Source organism: Fukomys damarensis, unplaced genomic scaffold (genome assembly GCF_012274545.1).
Source record: "Fukomys damarensis isolate Sample0158 unplaced genomic scaffold, DMR_v1.0_HiC HiC_scaffold_7, whole genome shotgun sequence".
NCBI lineage: Eukaryota > Metazoa > Chordata > Mammalia > Rodentia > Bathyergidae > Fukomys > Fukomys damarensis.
In genome coordinates, this window is record NW_022900919.1 from 3,508,009 (window position 1) to 3,529,503 (window position 21,495).

At 49.7% G+C, this 21,495-nt stretch overlaps 1 long non-coding RNA gene across 2 annotated transcripts; it reads right to left on the minus strand.

Moving 5' to 3' along the window:
- Window positions 1–11,662: 11,662 nt before the first annotated feature.
- Window positions 11,663–21,174, minus strand: LOC117285197. Of its 2 annotated transcripts, none has more exons than XR_004516159.1 (4): window positions 20,626–21,174; window positions 17,520–17,978; window positions 14,099–14,184; window positions 11,663–12,318 (listed from the first exon to the last, which is right to left on the minus strand). It is a non-coding gene; the product is annotated as an uncharacterized LOC117285197 (long non-coding RNA). The 2 variants fall into 2 exon arrangements; XR_004516160.1 differs by having other exon boundaries at window positions 11,664–12,318; window positions 17,586–17,978.
- Window positions 21,175–21,495: the final 321 nt, after the last annotated feature.

Below are 21,495 nucleotides of genomic sequence, written 5' to 3' on the forward strand. Positions count from 1 at the left end.
CTTGGGCCTTTTCCTGTTTCTAACTGAGGAGTGAGGTGTGCAGTTCTTTAGGGCCCAAACGCCCACCCCACGTGCTTCCCCGTGGTAGCATTCAAGCCCCAGCTCTTGAGCTTCAGGCTGCAGCAGAAGCTTCCCCCAAGGCAGAACAGCCTCAGTTGTAGCTCACACCCCCTACCTTTAATTTCCCTTTTCTGTTAGCCCCCTTGTAAAGTTTCCTCACACTTTTGCTCTTGGTTCTTGTTTACTGAAAGAGAAAAATTGAAAGAATGTCTGTTAGGCTTTACCCAGCACCTGAGGTATGGGCAAAAGTGTCTTTTCCAGTTTTTCACCCTGTACTGCTTGGCAGAGGGGGGCCTCAGGCTTCTTTAATATTTAACGGTTCAGATTTGCTCTGGAAGCAGTGTAAAGCTATGATGTAAACACATTATCTTTAGGGATAACTGATAGGATTAAATCCAGCTTCTGACCTTACTGACTGTTTGCCCTTAACCTTCCTGGGCCCCAATTACCTCATTTATGAATCAAAGTGATAATCCCTGTCCTTATGAGTCAGTTCATTTGCAGAGGAAAAATTATTGTCCCCCGTCAAAGACAAAAGCAGTGAGGAATTCCTCATGAAGCACTGGGTGTTTGCAGAGGCGTTGGTGGAACCTGCGGGGCTGGCTCCATCTTCATGACAGGACTGATGCCCAGGTGGGGAGTCAGCCCGGCGGGAGCTGCTGCCTTCAGGGTTGTGGGAGCTGTGCTACAGGATCAGAAAGCCCTGTGCTGAGGGGCGGCTTGCTGCACCTGCTGCTCTGCAGGTGAGAGAGATGCAGATGCCAATGGGAGTCCCAGCCCCGCCTCCTGGTATCTGCAGTGCCAGGACATCGGGGTGCAGGGGACAACAAACACGCTGCCTCTAGCACCGTGCTTGCCAGCAGGCAACCAAAGGGCAGCACCACCTCATCTTCGCCCTCCAAGTCTGCAGCAGGACTTCTGCCTGGGAGTGAACATCCTGGTCGGCGGCCTCTGTGCAGTACAGTGTGGGGAAGGCAGGCTCTGGGCCTCCGTCCTCTGTGGCATGAAAGACAGAGCCGATTCAGAGTGGGGAATAGGCGCAGTGGTGTGTGCCAAGCCTTCAGCACTAAGCAGGCCTCTGTCCTGTCAGCGTCCAGTGCCCGGGTGCATCAGGACTCCTGCCCAGATAAGCAGAGTCTGCGGTCCCTCAGGATCCTGTGAATTGAGCATTTGCTTGCAGACCTCGGTTTCTACAAAATCTGGCTGCTTCTGTGATAATAGACTTGAGGCCATGATTTATAGAAGAAACCCATGTTTCTCCTCCACAAGGCAGCATAACTTATCCTGCCAGACAGGGATTAGTACAAGTATAGCAGCAGTGGTGCCAAACCTGAGGGCTATGTTGTGTCCAGAGCATGGAAAGCCCAGGTGCTCCTGCAGGGTGCCCTGGCACTCAGCAGAGCGAAAGTAGGCAGGCGTGGCCCCACGGTTGTCACAGTGGTCACGCAGGCCTGAGCCGGGAAGGTCATCTGGTGCTGCCTCTTCCCTTCTCAGTGCTGCCCCAAAAGCCTCTGCTAGCGACACATTCCTCCGTGTGAGTAACGTGCAATCCGTCACAAAGGGGAAGCTGTCACGAGGGCACTTTAGTGGATGGTATTGGATACAGAAAAAACAAACTGAACTAATTTTTATCTTAAAGTTCAAAGCACAAATGAAGTTTCCACACATAACTTCTCCCAACACTGCGAAGGATGCTACAAATTATTGCTAAGTAGGGCAGCCAGACAAGTCATTCATCATGGTCATTTAATTTAAGAGAATTTCAAGTGGACGCCAGCGACCGGAAGCAGACAGCTCTCGCCTTGCTGTGACTCAGCATGGCCTGGCCTGCATCCCTGGTAACCCACATCAAGGGCTCTCCACGTCAGTGCTGTCACTCAGCATTTCCACGTTTGTCTCACCCCGTCCCCACGGAGACCCATGACACAGGCACAAGCTGCTTACCGGACAGCGAGATGCGCTTCTGGAAAAAGCCGCGAGTCTGGGCGTTCAGGCCAGCTCATCTCTGAAGAGTCCGCTGTGCTCCTTACTGATCGGGCCGGGGATCCATCTGGCCGCTGTTCAGGGACCGCAGCCAGTCACAGGACTGATGGAAACAGAAGCACAAACATGGATCTTGCAAGAGTGTATAAGGGCCTCATACCAGGTATTCAAGGCCTATGACGTCGTGTCTGCAGTGAGGCCCGATCGGAGCCAATCATAGCCAGCCACCGCTTATTACAGCAAACCGGGCGGAGCTCGGCGTGACGTCTTCTCTGCCTGCCAAATCTCCTGCGCTCAGCTTCCGCTCAGAATCAGAATCGCTGTTGCAGATTTTCTCTTTGCCAGCTAAATGCCCTTCCCGGACTTCCCAAGTCAAGGACTGAACGACTGAGGCTGGGCTGGAGTTGTTTCTATTCAGCTTCTTCTAAAATATTTAAAATGGAGCACATTTTCATCTCTGCTTTTAGTGAGCCCTCTGGCTTTGGCATTGACACAGGGGACCGCGCTCCTCTAGGGCCAGTGCATGCTGTACTTCTCAGAAGTTAAAGCCAGCTTAACGGCTGCACTGGCCAGGACACTGGCTCAGCCGAGACGGTTAAAGAACTTGTCCCAAGTCTCGAACGTGTCGCTCTGTACTCTATTTCTATTCTTTCTAGTTATCCACCTTGTTTTTGCCTCCTTGTATAAACTTTCTAATGACAATAATAATATATTTATGGAATGCATAAAAAGTTCCAGACATAAACAGGCGTTTATACAAAGAACATAAGCAAATGACCAATGAATACGTTTTCTTGCTTTGTGGTTCTGCAAAGACGAAAGAACTCAGAACCAGATGCTGCAGGCATCCGTGGGCCACAGCCACTGGAGTGAGGCCAGACCCCACCTGGGCTCTCAGGCCGTGGGAAGCCTCTCTGCTGTGTCCTGCCTTCTGTGAGTACGGTGAGCGGGGCTGACACATGAAAGTGGTGAAGAAGACAGCAGTTTGCAGCCTTCCAGGTCTTTAATTGCAGTCCCGATCCTGAGTAATGATAGCCTGTTGCCCTCTCAAGCCCTTGGATATTTTTAACCATGAATTTATTTTTATCACTTTTGTTTCAGCCATTTGAATGGGAGGAAGTCATCTTTTGCGTCCTCTTGTGATTTCTGTGATATGTTTTGGAGACAATGGCTCGAATGCATTTCATGGCTATAATTTTATTGCTTGGAAAGGACCCCGAGGGCTCGGCAGCATGGGGATGAGATCAGCACCTGCCGAGCCCATGGCTGGGACCCTAACTGCTCAGCCCCACTGAGGTGGAAACACAGCTGCACCTGCTGCATAGATGCCTGGGTTTTACCCCACTTGGGGTTCATGGCAAGTTCCCAGCGAGGGTGACTCCCCAGCATGCAGGTCAGATCTTTTTGAGCTCCTCTCACACCTCCTGTCTGCTATATAGTCCTACCCATTCTTACACCCATTCCTGGACCCTTTCCTATTAACCAAAAGTCTTTCCCATTAACCAAAAGTGGTGGCTCATGCCTGAAGTCCCAGCTACTCGGGAGGCTGAAGCAGGGGGATCACTTGAGCTCTAGAGTTTGAGAACAGCCCAGGCAACACAATGAGACCTCATCACAAAAAGCAAAAGGACAGGGCTGGGGTTGTAGCTCAGTGGCAGTGCGCCTGCCTTGCAAGCCCAAGGTCCTGAGTTTGATCCCAGGTACCACACACACACACAAAAGGACAAAAGTGCTTTAGCCTTATGTTTTTTTGTGAAGCCTTAGATCTGGAGTGTCTCCAAAAGCCTGCTGCGTTCAGCTCGGAGGGGCTTTGGAAGCTATGTGGCTTATGGAGGAGCTGCTGCTCTGGCCCTTAGAGGACTCGCTGTCAGGAGGTAGGGCCGGGCTGGAGAGGCGGTCCCTGGGTGTGGCCCGCAAGCTCTCTCTGCTTCCTGGCCTCTAAAACTCGAGAAGCTTCCTCCACCCAGGCCTTCCACTGTGCCATTCCTGCATTTGAGCCACGGACTGGAACTTCTGAAACCGTGAGCCAAAGTAAGTCCCCTCCTTCGTTAAGGTGTGGGTGTCAGGTATTTGCCCCGGAGGTGAGAAAGTGAATAAGACGTCTGTCTGAAATATAATTCCTCTGCACCCACGTTGCAGTCCCCACCACCTCTGCCCTGACCGCAGACTCATCGGCGTGCTTCCCGGCTCGCTGTGGGCCTTCCTGTCCATCTGTCCATCCTTACGTGGGTGGAGGGGCTGCTGACCTCTGTTTATGAATAGGCAAGCACCCGTGGAGAGGGAACACAACCTTCACTCTATCATTTCAGGAGTGGTTGCTGAACAGGCTCAGCTGCTGTCATGAGGACGCGGGTTGGAAATTCGAAGGCAGCAGCTGGTCCTGGGCTTCTGCTCCGTGGAGCCCAGGCTTTGCTCTTCTGCCCGATCCGACTGCGTTGGAATCAGTGAGGGTGGTCTGTCCCCCCACGCAGCCTCCTCCACTCCCGCGCACAGGACCTGGCACAGGGCGGCTCCTGCGGGAAGAGGCACCAGCACCTCCGACCCCCTGGAAAGTGTTCTTCCTCGTGCTGAGCCCGTCCTGTCTGCAGTTTCCAGGGACGCTCTCCTCCACAGGCGCCCTGAGCGTTATGTCCTCAAGTATCCCACCCTTGGTAACTGCCTGCTTTCCAAAGGGCTGCTGCAGTCTTGAGTCATCCGCCCCTAAAGCTCCGATCGGGGCCCTGATTCTCAGCCTCTCCACTCTCTTCGCCTTTCCCTCCACATCAGTTCCAGGGACCCCTACTGCAGTGGCACTCTGGCCTCTTCTCTCACTGCCTGGCTCTTGGTCTTCCTGTCTTACACCAGCAAACAGGCAGCATGAACCTTCCCAGGGCTCCTGTTCCTACCGAGAGCTAACGCCTGCCTGTAAGGACCTTTGCAAAGACAAACCAATCAGTCCGAGTCCACAGCCCCGCCTTCTCCTCTATGGCCCGTAGACCGAGGCCACTGTCCCGGCCTTGTCAGCCCAGGGCTAGGTACAAAGAGTGAAGGACAGCCCTGTGCCCAGAGCCTGCCGGAGGGGACAGCTGCATGCTCCTGAGCTGCTCGTCCCGCCCGTGGAAGCTGTCACAGGGCTCTCACCCACAGTCCCTCCTCACCTGAGCCACAGCTCTCTCCCCATGTGGCCCTCACCGCATGGGTGGCACGGTGCCCTCGTGGAACTGAGTGACAAGCTGTCCTCTTGACGGCGGCTGTCTGCCTATCTGTTGGCCTCTCCATATCTGAATAAGAATAAAGCCTAGCTGTGAGAAACACAGACGCCCCTCAAGTAAACCGAACGGCAGCCCCCATCCCAGAACTTACTTGGAGGCGACTGAAGACTTCCTGAAGGAAACCGCCAATAGAAACTCATTGCATTCTCCGCGAGGTCACTGTGACAAACAGGCTGTCAGTCCTTGTTGCAAACCCAGGTCATTTCTGTGGATCCTCTCCCAGGAGGACTATTCTAAACCTTCTCCCAGACTGGTGGCCTCTGTCCTTTCCCCAAACATGCAAAGCCTCCCATGCGTGGACTGGTTCCCTCCACTCCCCTGCAAGGGGTGGACGACGTCCCTGTGCCCTGGACAAAGCTTGGTCCTCCACGGGGACTTGGCTGCTCTCCTTCACCCTCTGTGAAATCAAAGTGTAGATTCTGCTTTTCCTCCTTTGCCCCTAAATTGTGTCCCCTCTCCACGGTGTGAACGTGTTCAGCCACGCGCCAAGCACGCACATCGGCCTTTAATGACACAGTCACGCTTGTGTTCGAGCCAAAGCCCAAGCATCTACTGGTGCAACCAGACATGGGTAAAGACCCCGGTTTGTCTGTCTGCAAGATGAAGATTCCAGAAATGAAACCACTACACCCTCTCTCCCCCACGCCGTCAGGAATTCCTGGATACTGGCAAGTATCTAGTTAGTGTTCAAATGTTTGTGGTTATCTCAACAACCCCGCACAGTAGGTCTCTGTGAACCCATGACATAAAAACTAAAGAATGGGGGTGGGGAGAGGGAGAGGGAGAGAGACGGAGAGGGCCGGGATTTGGCTCAGCGGTGCCTCCGCCTGCCTCTCAAGCGCAAGGGCCAGAGTTCGATCCCCAGTACAAAACAAAAAAATCTACTGAGAGACAGAGAGAGAATAAAAACTATTGTCTAAGACATAGAAATTCTTCTAACAAGGCTAAATTGTCCCACAAACATCATGTTGGGAATGGAATGCACCAGAGGAAACAGTTTTCTGGAATTAACAGTATTTTCAGAGGGTTGAGAAATACCAAACTAGCCAATCTGTCATCTGCCCTAGACATTCCAAAGGATTCGCAAAACTTTGAGCCACCCTGTGACTGTCCCTTTTCCAGCAATTGGGCTCACCTCACTCCCGCTTCTGTTCCCCTAGAATCCAAAATGCCAAGCTTAGTCCTTCTTAACCTCCACGGGGCCCCAGCCTGGGTTCTGCACGGAGCACATGTTCCTGGTTTACAAATCATTTCTGCACCCAACTACAACTATCCTATTTTAGCCTTGTTTATGGTTTCTTAGTTTACAGAATTAACCCCCACGTGATTTAATAGACCTGGTGTAGCCTGAACCGTAGCAGCCCCAGAAGTCCAGACCTGAAAGCCCCCCTGCTGTGAACGTCTTCCCTGTGGGATGAAAAGGACTCTGTGATGCAAAGGAAACAAGGCTCTCGGGATGGAGGAGATGGCCTCGGGCACCTGAGCGAGCAAACACGAGGGTCTATATGAAAGGAAAACAGGAGGACCCGAGAGCAGATTTGCAACAGTGGAAGCAACTTGTGCAGAAAACAGATCTGGGTTTGAGAGGCCAGAAAGGAGATTCTGCCCCCGACCTTCAAGAGGAAAGTAGTCCTGCAGAACCAGTTAAAATGCCCGACCTGCAAGGCTTAGAGAATAGACATGTCTCTAAACCAGTCTCTAAGTTCGTGGTGATTTATTACACCAGTGACTGGAAACAAATACAATGCTTCTCTGACCTGTGTGGATCCACCACCACCCACCCCTGGTTCTTCCCGTTCTGTTTTGCTAATTTATCTGTGAGAGGAACAGGGTCATGCATCCCGTAGGATTGCCTGTGGTTTGGGTTTAGCCCACTGCATCTTAATGATTGTGTTTAACTTGTTTTTCCATCTTTAAAATTTCTTGCTATGTCCGCTACCCAGGCCTGGGGACCCACACGCTTACTCTAGGGAGCAAACCTGTCCCTGAGAGGCTGTGAAATACCCCTGGCGTGGGCCGGAGAGTCTACTCAGCCAGTTGCCCCTTTTGTGAGTAAAGACAGATCCTTTGCCTCAGGGTCTCTGTCAACAATGCCGGCCATGTCCCCTTCAGCCTGGGTAATGGTGCTGAGGGCGCCAGTGAGGAGCGCTCTTTTCCTCGCGGAAGGCAGAGTGGTCATGTGCTCATCCCACTGCCTCTTCCGCAGTCCTCAGCCAGATTTGTTCCACAGAGGAATCTTTTCCAATCAAACATTTTGTAAGACTCAAAGTCTCACTTCCACTCCACAGAGAGTGAACAGCCAAAAGGCCTCCATGACGCTGAGTCCTATAGCCCAACGATGGCTCTGGAGGCAAGATTCAGGGCCTTACTTCCAAAAGCCATGAACAGCCAAAAGGGCCTCCACGAGCCAGGACCTATAGCTCAGCGAGGCTCCGGGATCTCAATGGAGGAACAAGAAACCCAAGAAGGAACACACCAGGCTAGATGGTAAACAGACCTTTAATTAGTCGGGCCAGACAGCACTCCCGGAGCCACGTAGCTGGCTCAGAGAGGCACCGGCTCAGGGGCTGAGGTCCTTTTAATAGGGGGGTAAAAAGGGGGGTTAACATGCTAAGCTTGCAGGCAGGGGACAAAGGTCTGTTGACTTGAGCTGGTGGTCAGCAGTCACATACTTGGCAGTCACATATTGAAGAGCAACAGATACCTATAGGATGTTTCAAAGGTCACCAAGACATTCCGGATGAGTAAACAGTTTGACAGTTAACTTGGGGTCTCTATGTCTAGAACCACTACCTTACACGGTAATCTGGATCCGGACTTCAACCAGTACAAGACTGCCTTACATGCCTAGGCCAGGGTTAGAACAAAGGTCGGGGCTATGACTACAATGGGAGGGGGTCAGGGCACTGTCTCCTAGGCCCTTTGTCATTTAGCATGGGCTTGTAATTTAGGTCTTACGGTTTACTCGCCCGGAGGCACAGTTGGAACAAGAAAGGTACCCTAAGTGTTTGATTTCTCTATCCATTTTTAGAAAAAATGAATAATTTTCTGCATTCATTGGAGGTTTATCTATACTCTTTCAGAGCTTTTAATATAATCCTGTGGACTCCAAAGCATTTGACAAATTTCAGTACAAAACAGTTGTTCTGTTCCTTTTGTCGTCTCTGCTGCACACGGCCCAGGGTGGGGATGCAGTTGCTGATGGGAACAGCTGCTTTCCTTTCCTGAACCCAGAGCGCTGGCCCCTCATGGTTTCCTTTTCCAGTGAAAGGCGGCTCTGGACTGTGGCTTCTGTGTGGAGCGGCCTGCTCAGCTCTCTCTCCCTGGGTGGGTTAAAGCCACAGCTCCTGCTGTGTTGGCTGCGAGGAGCCCCAGCTTGAGCACCTGGGTGGGTATTTGCCTCTGGCACAACTGTGCTCAGCCAGCAGTGGCTCCTAAGGGCTCAGGGCCAGGCTCCAGCATCCTCCTGGGCCCGGGTGCTGCCCACTGCACTAGCCGCTCTGTCCCCAAGGTGCGAGTAACCACAGCGTGGTTTCCCTGATCTTCCTCTGAGTCTTCCTCCTGATTTTCAGATCCCAGGTTTTATTTCAAATTGGCTGTGTTTTTGCATTTAATGGCAGATCTAATTCAAAGTAGGTTTGTGTCTGTAGTGGAAAATGAGGCTTTCTGAGTGTCAGGCTGTCAGAACACCTGTAACAGCAGTGACAGGGTTGAGGGTCATTGGCGTGGAAGCCAGCACTGCGGAGCCAGTGGCTGAAGAGGTGAAGGACACGGGGCACTGAGAACCTGCCCTCCACTGGCCACCCACAGCTCCCCAGCCCCACACCCGGAGCCTCCACACTGAGGCTGAGGATGCTCAGAGCCCAGGCCACTGTGCAGCCCAGGTAGGAGGCGCCTGGGAATGGAGCAGGCTATGGTAATGACAACCTCCAGGGAGAAATGTGCTGTAGCCACGTGGACACAGGACAGTTTCCTGTGCCCTAAGGTGCCTTCCAGACCAGCCAGGGAAGGACAGGCCTCAAGTCAGCACTCACTGTCTTAAAATAATTTTAAAATCTGAAGGATTCTGTCATCCTTAACTCACTCCTTATAACAAATAAACCCTGGATAAAAGACAGGTTCCAATTTTTCTAAGAAAAATTATGAAAGTCAAATAATCTGAGAAAATGTCAGCTTACATTTTAATAAATTTTCATGACCACCTGAAATTTAAAAATGGATGTGTCATCAAAACCAGAAGGTATATGGGGTGGGGGATTTAGCTCAGTGGTTCCGCCGCCTGCCTCCCAAGCACGAGGACCCAAGTTCGATCCCTGGTACCAAACAACAACAAGAACAACAACAAAAACTGGAAGATATAAAGAGGAATATTGATGATAGGATTTCTTTAAGCAATACAAAAGTTTTTTTCCATGAACAAGATGAAGAAAAATAACCCAATGAGTTTAAAAATGTCTGTAACAGTGTATGGATTTCTGTGGATTTTCTATGGATTTCTATGGATTCTAAAGTTCATTAGATAATAGGGAATAAAAAACCGAAACAGAAAAAGGACATGGAACTCACATCCAGAAACATGAATGCATATTACGGAGCAAGGATGACAGCCCCTTGTTCAGCACGAAACACACTGGTGCAGATGAGCCTACAGCGGCGTGGGTGCTGAGGCCAGGACATGTGGAATTGAAAGCCATAGATCAGTTGGTGGAAAAGGGAAGGGTCACTCAATAAACAGTGTCTGGGCTGTGGATTAATTTGAGGGAGAAAAACAGAAGTAGATTTCACTGTTATAAGAAACACGACAATCTGTTCTCAGTGGCTCTCATAATGTATTGGTGACCAATTTCCCGTAAATTTTTTAAAAATAAGAAAAATCTGCTCAACAACTGGAGCCGGTACGAGGCTTTTCTGGAAAATACCATAAACCCATAACAGAAGAGCTGATAAGTTTATGGACCGCAAACATGTACTGATGAATTTTTTTGAAAAGAGTTAAGAATCCCAAAACACAGGAACTCAGGGATGTGACGCGAGAGAGCCTGTGTCACCCCGGGGACCGTGGGGACTTTGAACCAAGGCTGAAGTCCTGCGACGTCTCCCCTGAGGAACCCAAGTGAGTGTGCGAAGGGATGCCTGGCTCAAATAGCGACCAGACAGACCCAACCCGGGGCCCCTCCGCAGGGACGCAAACGTGAGCCGTGACTGCGTTGCAGGAAGAATTGGTGACCAGGCTCTGCATTCACCACCTCAGAGAAACCTCCTGAAATGTTCAGTGAGGGCAGAGAGATGCCAGAGGGCCCTGGCTCCTCTGTAAATAACTGCAACATGAAAATAGTGCGCGGGCTGGCGGTGTGGCGAGGGGGTGCACGCAAACGCGGCCTTGGTCTGCTCCGAGGAGCAAGGGAAAGCTGGGGTTTGAGAAAAGAAAGCTCGCTGCTCCTGGCGGCATTACTAGGAAGACTGCGCTTGTCAGACTCCCAGCTTCACCGGTTGGGTAAGTGCTCTTATGCAGCAGCTCGCTGGCTCGCTGCCGTCCCTGCCTGTCATCAAGCCCTCCCTCCGTGTCTCTCCCATGTGCCAGGGGTGGCAGGGGTGACTCCCTTTTCAATCTGGCGGCTCTCACAGTAGTAGATCCACACGGCCTTTTTTTTTAACCCTCCTGCCGAAAAGTATTAAAAACAGTACCAGTGTTTTAAGGTGTTGTATACATGAAGGGCAAGATCATAAAAAAGGCTTAAAAGCCAGAAAGGAGCAAAGCAGGGATCAGGTTGGCAAATGACTTTCACCCACTGACCACGCTGGACACACACCGCGTTCCGGGACAGGAGCAGAGAGCAGCGACACAGTGCCTCCCTAGGGACACTGGACTCAGGATGAACACCCAGGTCGGGGAGGGACAAAACCCTGCTCGTGGGTGAGCACTCGGGATGCCTCCGGAGGAAGCCTCAATCAATTCCCAGTCTCAGAAGTGACGAGGAGCGAAATAAGCAAGACGCAGAAGAACAAAGTTCAGGGCCAGGATTTAGCTCAGTGGTTCCACTGCCTGCCTGGCTGCCTTTCAAGCATAAGGACCCGAGTTCAATCCCAGGTATCAGAAAACAAACAGAAGAAGAACAAAGATCATGTCCTCACTTTTCGGCGATTTCCAAAAATAGTAAAATTTGAGCTGGATGTGAGGCTGCGTGCCTATGTCCTGGCCCTTGGAAAGCTGAGGACAGAGCAAAAGGGCAAGCTGATTTTCAACTTGGACCCTGTCTTGAAGGTGTGGGGGAGAGGGGCTGAGGTTGTGCTTCAGCACGAAGGCCTTGGCTTCAATCCCTGTATATGGAAAACTTTAAACCACACATTGTTTAAGCATGTGACAAAATTTTATAAAAGATCACCGTGGCTTCAAAATATTCAACTCCTAATTCTACATAGTGGCAGACTTGAGCACTCTCCAAAAAAGAGCGATTAGATTCAAAGATAGACACAAAATAAATGAAGTTTTTCACCAAGAGTCCAGGAGAAATAACATAAGAAACCCAAAGAAATTAGAAGGGGGGAGAGAGGGGGTAAATAATTTTAATCAATCAAAGAAATGGGCATGAAATAGGGTCCACTAGGAACATCAGAGAGCAGAGAGCTCGAGCCCTGCCCATGCCTCCTTCGGCCTTCTCGCCTTCAGGTCCGGCTTCCAGACCAGCAGGAGTCCACTCCGGCTGCATTGCTCAGTCCGAGTGCATTTGATCCGCACACTACCGACTCACTCTCTTCGGTGCTTTCCCAGTCTGCCCTGAACCCTCTTCTCCAGGCTTTTGCTGCACAGAGCTGCTGGGCATCGTCTCCGTACACACACCCTCTGCATGTGTGTGAAGAGGCCGCACTGCCCAGATGAACTGCACTGCACGTCCTAGCAGTTGTGACGAAACTGTGCTCTCAGCCCCTTGTGCAGCGCGAGGGTCCCTGTCCTATACCAGGTGTGGGGGGGACACAAGTGTGCTGATCATCAGGCGACTGTGCTGCCAGCTGTCTCAGTCTCTGTCTTAAAAGAGAAAAAGGCACGAGTATTCAGTGACCATATAGTCAGCGAGAGGAGCAGCTTGTTTTCCTGCCTTGCAAAAAGTTAAAGTCATTTTCTGTTTTCATTGTGGTTTATGGAGAACTACATTGATTTACAGGAGTGATTGTATGTTAGGAAAATTTCATTTTTCTGAAATATAAGTTGTATTATCACTTTCCCGGTTGAGCATCTGTCTTCATACTCGTTATGGTAATAGGTAGTGGCCATGATTCTTTGAAAATTACATATATAATTGATTATTTCAGAAATTTTGTTTTATGCCGTGACCTGTTTCAATCATAGCCACCTGCACACCACATAAAGCTCCAGCACGTGCAGGGTGCCGTCTCGTGTACTTGTGCACATTCACGTTATGGAGCCGCCACCACCGCCCAGGCCCAGGACCTGCTGAACTTGCAAGAGTGAGACGCTGCTCCACTGAACCACTGCGTGTGAGTCCCCGCCCCTCCCCAGCCTTAGGAAGCACTCTTTGCCTAGGGTACTGCAATTTTATATCGTACCACACTATCAGAAGCACTCCCTGTTCCCTCCCACCATCCCCACGGTTTTACTCTAGTTTTTGTTTGTTTTGCTTCTAAGATATAAATACTTGGGGCTGGCGAGACAGCTCCGTGGCAGTGCCTGCCTGGTATACACAAAGCCCTGGGTTCGATCCTCAGAAAAAAGCAGATATAAATATTCAATTTATCTGTAGCTTACTTGTTGGCGATATGTTCATTTGTATACACAATTGTTTCAAAAGCATTTGTGAATCTATTTTCTATTGATTTTTTACATTGTCTATTTATTGATATTGACAAATAACATTACGTATCTCCATATATTTATCATGTATAGAATTTTTTAAAATAGAGGAGGGGCCTGGGGATTCAGCTCAGTGGTTCCACCTCTTGCTTCACAAAGGCAAGGACCCAAGTTTGATCCCGGTACCAAAAAAAAAAAAAAAATAGAGGAGAAGGTATAGCTCAGTGGCTAAGTGCTTTCCTAGCATGCATGAGGCTCTTGATTTGATCAACAGCAGCGAGAGAGAGAGACAGAGAGAGAGAGAAAGAGAGAGAGAGAGAGAGAGAGAGAAAGAAGAGGAAGAGGAAGAGGAAGAGGTAGAGGGAAGGAAGAGGACTGAGAGAAGAAAAATACGCATACGTTGTACAATAACTGTCAACCTACTTAACATACGCATTACTTCATATAGTTAACACTAGTGTGTGTGTGTGATAAAGACTCATAATTTACTCTCAGCAATTTTCAAGAATAAAACACATGGTTATTAAGGTAGTCACCACACAGTTCTTTACTAATTTTTATCCAACTTGTTCTTGAAAATTTGGGCTTATTTTTAGTACTTCCTAAATAGCACCCTTCTTATATTTTTCCCATGAACAGGAACCAACCTCTTTTAATTATGAAATCTGAAAAAATAGCTCTTGATAAAGTTGTTCTTCTACCACCATTTTTCTTGCAGTTTTCCCAAAATTTCTCATTGGCTTGCTAAACACTTGCTAGTCAGCTTGCCTGGTTCCCTAAATACACGTTGCTGCATGTGCCTGGCCGTCCCCGATGGGGGGCACTGGGTACAGCCTTTGCCCTATCTGGTCACGCCTCGGGAGACTCACGGGAGACCATGTCAGAACCGCTGCCGAAGATGCTCAAAGTGAAGGGGTGAGTGAGTGTGTGCAGAGGGGCGACTTCGTGGAGGGTCAATGGTGATGCGTGTTTTACTGTGATATTTTATTTCACTTACATTCACTGCACATCTGGATCCCCCCTTGCATGTTTTCTTCAGCTAGAATAGTCTGTGCGGTGTGTTCCAAACCAGTGCCTGCGACCCTGGAAAGCGAACAGTGTTTTAGTTGGGAATATGTACTTAGGTCACAACGCTTTCTTTATAGATGGTATTTCACCGTCAGTAAGGTTGACCACCAGACAAAAGAAATGCAACGCTGTTCTTGTTTCAGTTTTAAGTAGTCTGTTCTTTTTTTTCCAACTTGAAGCCTAAGCAATTTTCACTTTATGCTTAAAATGTCAGAGCTTCAAAGTGTGTCTAAACATCTTTTTATTGACTCTTTCTGGTACTAAGTAATTGTATTTCACCCAGCTACATCTCCCAACCTCCCTCTCTCCCTCTCTTCCTTCTCTTTCTTTGAAACAGGGTCTCAGTAAGTTACCCAGGTTGACCTCAAACTTGTAACCCTCTTGCCTCAGCCTCCTGCATCCTGGAATTACAGGTGTACAAAAGTACTCGTGGCTTTTTATTGATTCTTGAAATTAATCTTCTCATTACCTCGTAAATCTTTTCAATCTAATTATCCCTCTTTGACTTATTTTTATATTTTTGCACTGCTTAATTGTTTGCTCATTGCATCTCCTATAATGACTTTTTGCTTCTAATATCTTTTCTTTCATTATTTCCATTCCTTTGGTACTTCTGGTACGAAATGATGAAATATCTTTCCAGTTTGCTCATAAAATTTAAATTCGAGAAAGTCGTGTCTGTGCTCTAGGTGAATCCTCTGGAGTCTTGTTGCTTTCTCACTTAAGCTTCCGGCTGGGTCCCCTCCCAGGGCTGTGCTTTGGGCACTGGTGGGCACACAGCCACCTTATCCACGCTAAGTCTCCCTTGGGCACTCAGAAGTGCACCCACCCCCAGCTGCTGGGCGGCCTGGACACTGTCGAGAGACAGGGTACACCTCTGGTGTGGGGTGTCGACTTCCTCTCCTGCGGCCAGGCAGTGAGCAGGCTTACAAAGGAAGCTTTCTTGGGGTGGAAAGAGGAAGCACTTGGCTCACAGAGTCTCCTACCAACAGCAGATTCCCTGTCACAGCCATGGACAGGTCTGCACAGCGGCCACGCTCCCAAGCAAGCCAGGCACCCACCGGCAGAAGGAAGGGTCTCGTGCATCATTTCCTGTCACCCTCACTAGAGGCTGCGAGACACGGGGGTCCCCCCAGGCTCACAGTGGCAGGTGGAGCCCCAGGAAGCTGGCTATCCCTCCATCCTATCGTCAGGGAGAAACTGCTGAGTGGCCCCAGTTGGACCTGGCCTGAGCCAGGCTCCCCGCTCCAGCCTCCCCGCCTTGTTGTGTGATGAGGGACTTGTTTCCAAGACAGCTCGAGAAGCAGTTGTGGCTGTGACTCAGACAGCATGCATCAATTCTGAGGCCACAAATGAGTACTTTTCAAAAACTATTCTAGGAAACTAATTTCCAGCATAATGGGAAATGCTCAAACTTGCTAGTGAATTAAACACATCTGCAGCCGCACAAGACACCACAGTGGGCTGACAGCCCAACAAAGATAAACACCACTGACCTTCCTCCGTGCTGGTGGGAGGACACCTCGGTCCCTGCCAGTGGAAATAGCAGGTTAGCAAGGCGGTGAGCAAGTGGGGGGGGGAGCGCAGCAATCTAACACTAGGGTTTCATCCGAAATAAGTCCAAAGATTATGAAGCAAGTGGTTTATCTCAACATGACTGAAGATAAGAAAAAGTCAAAAATAAACAAAATGTCCAACATAGAAAGGAAATTCCAAGCTGAGCATGGTGGCTTTATCTGTAGTCCTGACACTCAGGAGACTGAAGGAGGAGGAGGATCACTGTGAGTTCGAGGCCAGCCTGGGCTGAATAGTGAGCCCCTAAGTCAGGAGAGAAAGAGACAGAGAGAGAGAGAAACAGAGACAGAGACAGAGATCAAGAGGCCGAGAGACCAAGAGACTGAGAGAGAGAAATCCCATGAAGTGGCAGAGGAATCTCATGGGAGGGTACAAGGGAAGAGCGGTATCCATCAGTTGAGCTTCTGCCAGGTGTGGGAGCCACACAACGCCCATTCTGCAGGAGCTCACCGAGAAGGTGGCTCTGGGGGTTCCAGTCCCAGCCGTTGCTCGGGGCAGCACATCACATGTGACAAAGAGGGACAAGAAGCTGCTCACCTCGAGGTGGGGAAGGGCAGAGAGCAGGAGCCTCCCGAGGGGCTCAGGGACCCGACACCTCCCACCAGGACTCACTCCATGTTTCCACCACCTTTCAGTAGCACTGAACTAAGACCCGAGCCTTGGACACAGGGCCCCGGGGTGATTGCAGACCCACTTTAGCAGGAGCTACTGGTTCTCGGGATTAGCATGTTTTCCAAATGCTCCGCGGGGTGTCCTTTGGTCATTGGGTATTACGGGCCCAGGCCTGACCTGCTGGGGGTGTAGCATGATGAGAAACAGCACCTCGGTGTGGTGTGGGAAGTAAACCGAGGTGTCCTCTTGCTGAGGGGGGGCAGCCACGGAATGCTCATCGAGCCAAAGACAGAACAGAGCTCAAAGTGACACAGAATACAAGTAAGCACCCAAAAGGTGCCAAGCCTCGTCTGTCGTTGGGGGAAAGCAAATTAAACAGCAGTGAGGCAGCGCTTCTCGTTCCTTAGAAGGGCTGCCGTCCAATCCTGACTGAGTGGTCACCGGCCACGGTGCGGGGTAGGAGGAATTTTCACTCCCTGCTGTGGGAAGGCAGAATGGTACAGTCACTGGAGGACAGAGTGGCAGTTTCCTACAAAGCTGCACACTGTCGTTCCTGGGATTTAGGAAGGGTACTCCTGGGCATTTATCCAGCCGACCTGAAAACTTCTGTCCATACACAGACCTGCACATAAATGTGCATGACAGCTTTATCACAACTGCCGAAGTGGGGTGCAACCAAGATGTCCTTTGATAGGTGAGTAGACAGGTAAACTTTGGACTAAATACAAGAATACGATCCAGGGACAAGAACGGATGAACTATCAAGCCCTATGGAAACATGGTGCTGAGCACCTTGCTAATGCAAGGCATGGCTCTGAAACGCCTACCTACTACATCACAGTACGTTTAGAATACTCCAAGAAACGGAAAACTGTAGACACCGGACACACAAGAGTGGGCTGTCAAGGACTTTGGGAAGGTAAACAGTTAAAGTACAAAGCAGTTTCTGTTGGGAGTGAAACCCGTCTGTATTTTACCAAAATAGTGGATACATGGAACTGCAATCATCCACGTGCACCAAGTTTTAGAAAGAGAGCCTAATGTGCACACATCTGGAAAACCGCTTAGGGAAATGCAGGGTGGGACAGACTGTGATAAAAGAATGTAACTAGCGCATGTATGACACAGCCGCACCGCAGAGGGCTGGAGGTAAACATGCTGACCTGAGTAACTGCAGAAATAGACAGCGATGGGAGGCAGATGGCAAAAAGCTGTGCATGGCACCGCACCTCATACGGCAATGCTGCTTCTCCAGGGTCAGGCGGGCACACGTGCGGCACTGCGAGTGCGTGAGGCGGAAGAGAAAAGGTGCTGCGTGTGGGCGCCGCATACCTCACTGTTGCATGGACGGCCATGTATGAACCAGGGCACAAGGCTAGAAAGACCGTAGGCAGGCTTAGGTGCGGGGGTGTCAGTCGGAACTTTAGGGAGGGGACGCTTCATCGAGATGGGATGGGGTGGAAGTATGTACAGATCCATCAGTATCTGTACCCGTAAGTATAGATCCTACTGCAGGAGTCACCAAGCGGCAGGGAGCACATGCCGCATCCAGATCTTGGTCTCTAATTCCATTCTCCGATGCACGGGGCTTGGGCTCCTTGGAGAAATGGCTGATTCCAGGACTGGAGCAGGAAACATGCAAAAGAAGCCAGGCACCTTATTCCTTACCAAAGAGTAAGGATGCACACGATAAATGATTAAATAAATAAATGTGGAAACACGGATGAACTTCCTTCAGTTTAAAAAAAAATACTTGGAGGGCCAGGTATTTAGCTCAGCGGTTCCTTGCCTGCCTCCCAAGCACAAGGCACTGAGTTCAATCCCCAGCACTAAAGAAAAAAAAAACAAACTTGGATTGAGTTTCACCCACTATCCACTCACAACACAGATCACTTAGAACATCATTCATTTGAATACAATTTTATGCATCAGTGTCCACATTTAAATAACTTATGGAAATAGTGAAAACTTACCTCATAAAGCCAAGGTAGAGCCTTTGCATCACAACAAAATTAACCTTGGTCTTGAACAACCCAAAACTTTGTATAAAGTTGCAACTGAACCTTGTCTGGACTTTCTTTTGAAACTGAAGCCTTTTCTCAATTACCTCATAGCTACAGTAACAAAGGCTATCATTTAAATTATCTTTTCAGTGGCCACAAAAGGAAACATAGTTTCTTTTTCAGGCATTTTTAAACTGTGTATCTAAGTTAAATATGCCTAGAGTGTGCATGGAACAATTGGTTTGGTTTGTTTCTGGCATCAGTTCATGTGTGCAAGAGACAAGGAAGCAGTCTACATAAAGCCAGCACCCTTGGGGGGATGTAGGTCAATACCCAGCACCACAGGGCCCCCTTAGCTTGATCTCCAGAGCAGTACTGAGTGGCTGGGGAAGGGAAGCCTCTTCCTTAAGGAGAAGGAAGAAAGTTTTTCTGCACTGTGTGAGGCTGTTTTAGACGTATGTCCGCATAAATGAGTGCCCTACAACTAGCTGGACATGATGCAGTTCCGTGACAATTTTATCAATCTATCTGATCACAAAGCTCACACTTAGTAAGTCCAAAGATGAAAGTGGTCACCTATGTTAAACAGAAACAGAATGATCTTTCTTAAACCAGTAAGATATTTCCTTCCTGAAGGTTTTTATTGTGATTGTTTTTTGTTTTTATCTCAGCCCCTACAGAGTGATCTGAATATTACAGTTCACAAAATGGAGCAAGTTATCAGTCAATTTTAAATTTACAATCGCAAGTGCACTCTCTGGCTTCTACCTATAAATTAAAAAGTAGGGAAAGCCTTTGAGAATGTCCACAGTAGCTAATCAGAATACCATTTCAAGGTGTTGCTTAGGACAGTTTCTTACATTTTTCATTAGTTATAACTGCAGCGTATTTTAGTGGGGCAAACTTGGGGTCCAAATTATGTTTAAAAGCTTCCTCCTATTATCAGAGAAAGCAGACCACTACACAGTGGGGATTTTGCTTCTTTTCTCTTCTGAAGTGCTCTCAAATAATTTTCCTGTCTTAGAAGTTTTCTCAAGTGGTCACTATAGTTTTGAATTGCCTTAGTGAAAGTGTGTCAGTTAAAACAACCAGCACAATAGGCATTTTCGGTGATGGAATGTGAGAAGCTCGGAGTTCCAGCTAGATGAAGTACAGTTAATACTGAAGACACCTCCCAGCCTGCAGTGTGCCCCAGTCATGGCTCTTGGGAGTTACTGTGGGCCCCTCGACTGGGCGAAGGCCGACCATTGCCTACTGGGGATTTAAAATGTCCAGGCTGTTGGGGAATTGATCATGTTAAAGTATGCTGTGACGCCGCCTCACAGGCTGCATTCTCCTGGTACTTCTTGGCTCCTAAAACGACCTCATGCCTGAATCTCTGGTTTCCCTCCCACAAGGCCTCAGTGGTCCAGAGAAGTTGAAACCTGTGTCTGCAGGGCTGGGCCCATAAAGCAACCTGGCTTGTGATCGGTTAGAAGTAGCTGACCCCTCATTAATAATCAATAGCTCAGCCCAAAAGTAATAAAAGAGCCTTCCCTTCTTTGTTCTCTTCTTCTGCCCCTTCTCCCTCTCTGCTCCTGCTTCCTGAATAAAATCTACAGCCCGACCTCTCGGTGTGTGTATGGCCTAGTTGTTCAGCGTCTCTGGAACCCTTTCAGGCTCCACTCAGACAAATTAGATAAGAGCAGTCCTGGGGGACACAAAGCCCAAACCATGAGATTTTGAAGTGGTGGCCTAGGACCCTGTGTGCAGGGAACTCTGATCTGAGAAGAAGCCGCAGGTCCTCAGACCCTACCGGGGCTGCAGATGGACTTCTCGGCCTGGCTGTGTTCTCTCCCACACGGGACATCAGACAGTCAGATATGGACTGCAGAAAACAATGCTGCTGAGGAGCAATACAAATCTGATCCGATGTCTACAAATCCTGAGGAACCCAGTGCCTAGGAGAATAAACAAACCCAGTGCCAAACGCCTTGAAATGCAAGAGCTTGGTTGGGCACGAACTGGTCCACTCCCTGGAGCTTCAGAAGGGGGCCTCAGGCTGCAGCTGGGCCCAGTGCCAAGCAGCGCACATCCCAGCTGCAGCTCTCTGCAACCTCCATTTCTGGCCCTGTCCTGTGGGCACAGCACAGAGCACTTTCAGGGGTCAGACTGAGGTGCTGCCACTCGTGGTGAGGAAGAACAGAGAGAGAGACGCGAGTGTTCATCAGCGTCTCATCCCGATAGCAAAGGCCCCATCACCTCCCACCCGAGGACATGAACTCACTCGAAGCAGGATGTGAGGTGCTAACTTTCAGGTGACCTAAGCCTGGAATCCACGGCCCACCCGCAGTCATTCCTCCCAAACTGCAGCCAACAGAAGGCACTGGGGCTGGGTAGCTTTTCACTTAGAATGTACGTTGTCATGGGATCGTACAGAACTTCTGCACAGCCTCGTTCTAGGCTGTCATTCATCTCGCCACATTCCAATGCTGTCCACATCGCGGGATCTCTACGAGGCAATCTCCGAAAACACAAATTTCACTAAATCTATTAGTGGGTGCTTTGGGATGAGTAATCTTACCATCCGGGATATTTCTGAGATTTTGGCTTTGAAAATCCAGTTATCTTTCACACGTGAACACTCCTTACATCTAAATTCTAAATTATTAAAATTCGCCAAGTCTCCAGTAAAATCAAAAGTGAGATATTAATCCTCACTTTTTATTATTTCTATTACTGTGATCAGAAACCAAAGAGGAGGATCTTCGTGCAGTGCTGAATAAAATCGCACTTAGATTCTGCGTTTCCCCACGCCCCCAACATCACGATGAGACACTACCTCGGGCCCTACAAGCCTCCTCCCTGGCAGCCTAGCGCTCGCCCTTCTCGCAGGACCCACTGTGCCCGGGCGGTGCACGCGAAAAAGCCCCGATGGACGCGGCGGAAGTTGGTTTCCAGCCGCAGCAGCCAGGGCCCGAGTGGGAAGCGGGCGCGTGGGGGACCCGCTCCCTTCCCATTCGGGCTTCCGCCTCAGCATCCGGGGCCTCAGGCAGTGGATCAAGAGTGAGGGGGGACCGGCTCCCCGCAGCCGCTCAGCCCGCCTTCTGGGATCCGGCCTGCTCGGCCTGTAGGCCGCACAGCAGAGGCAGGGGCG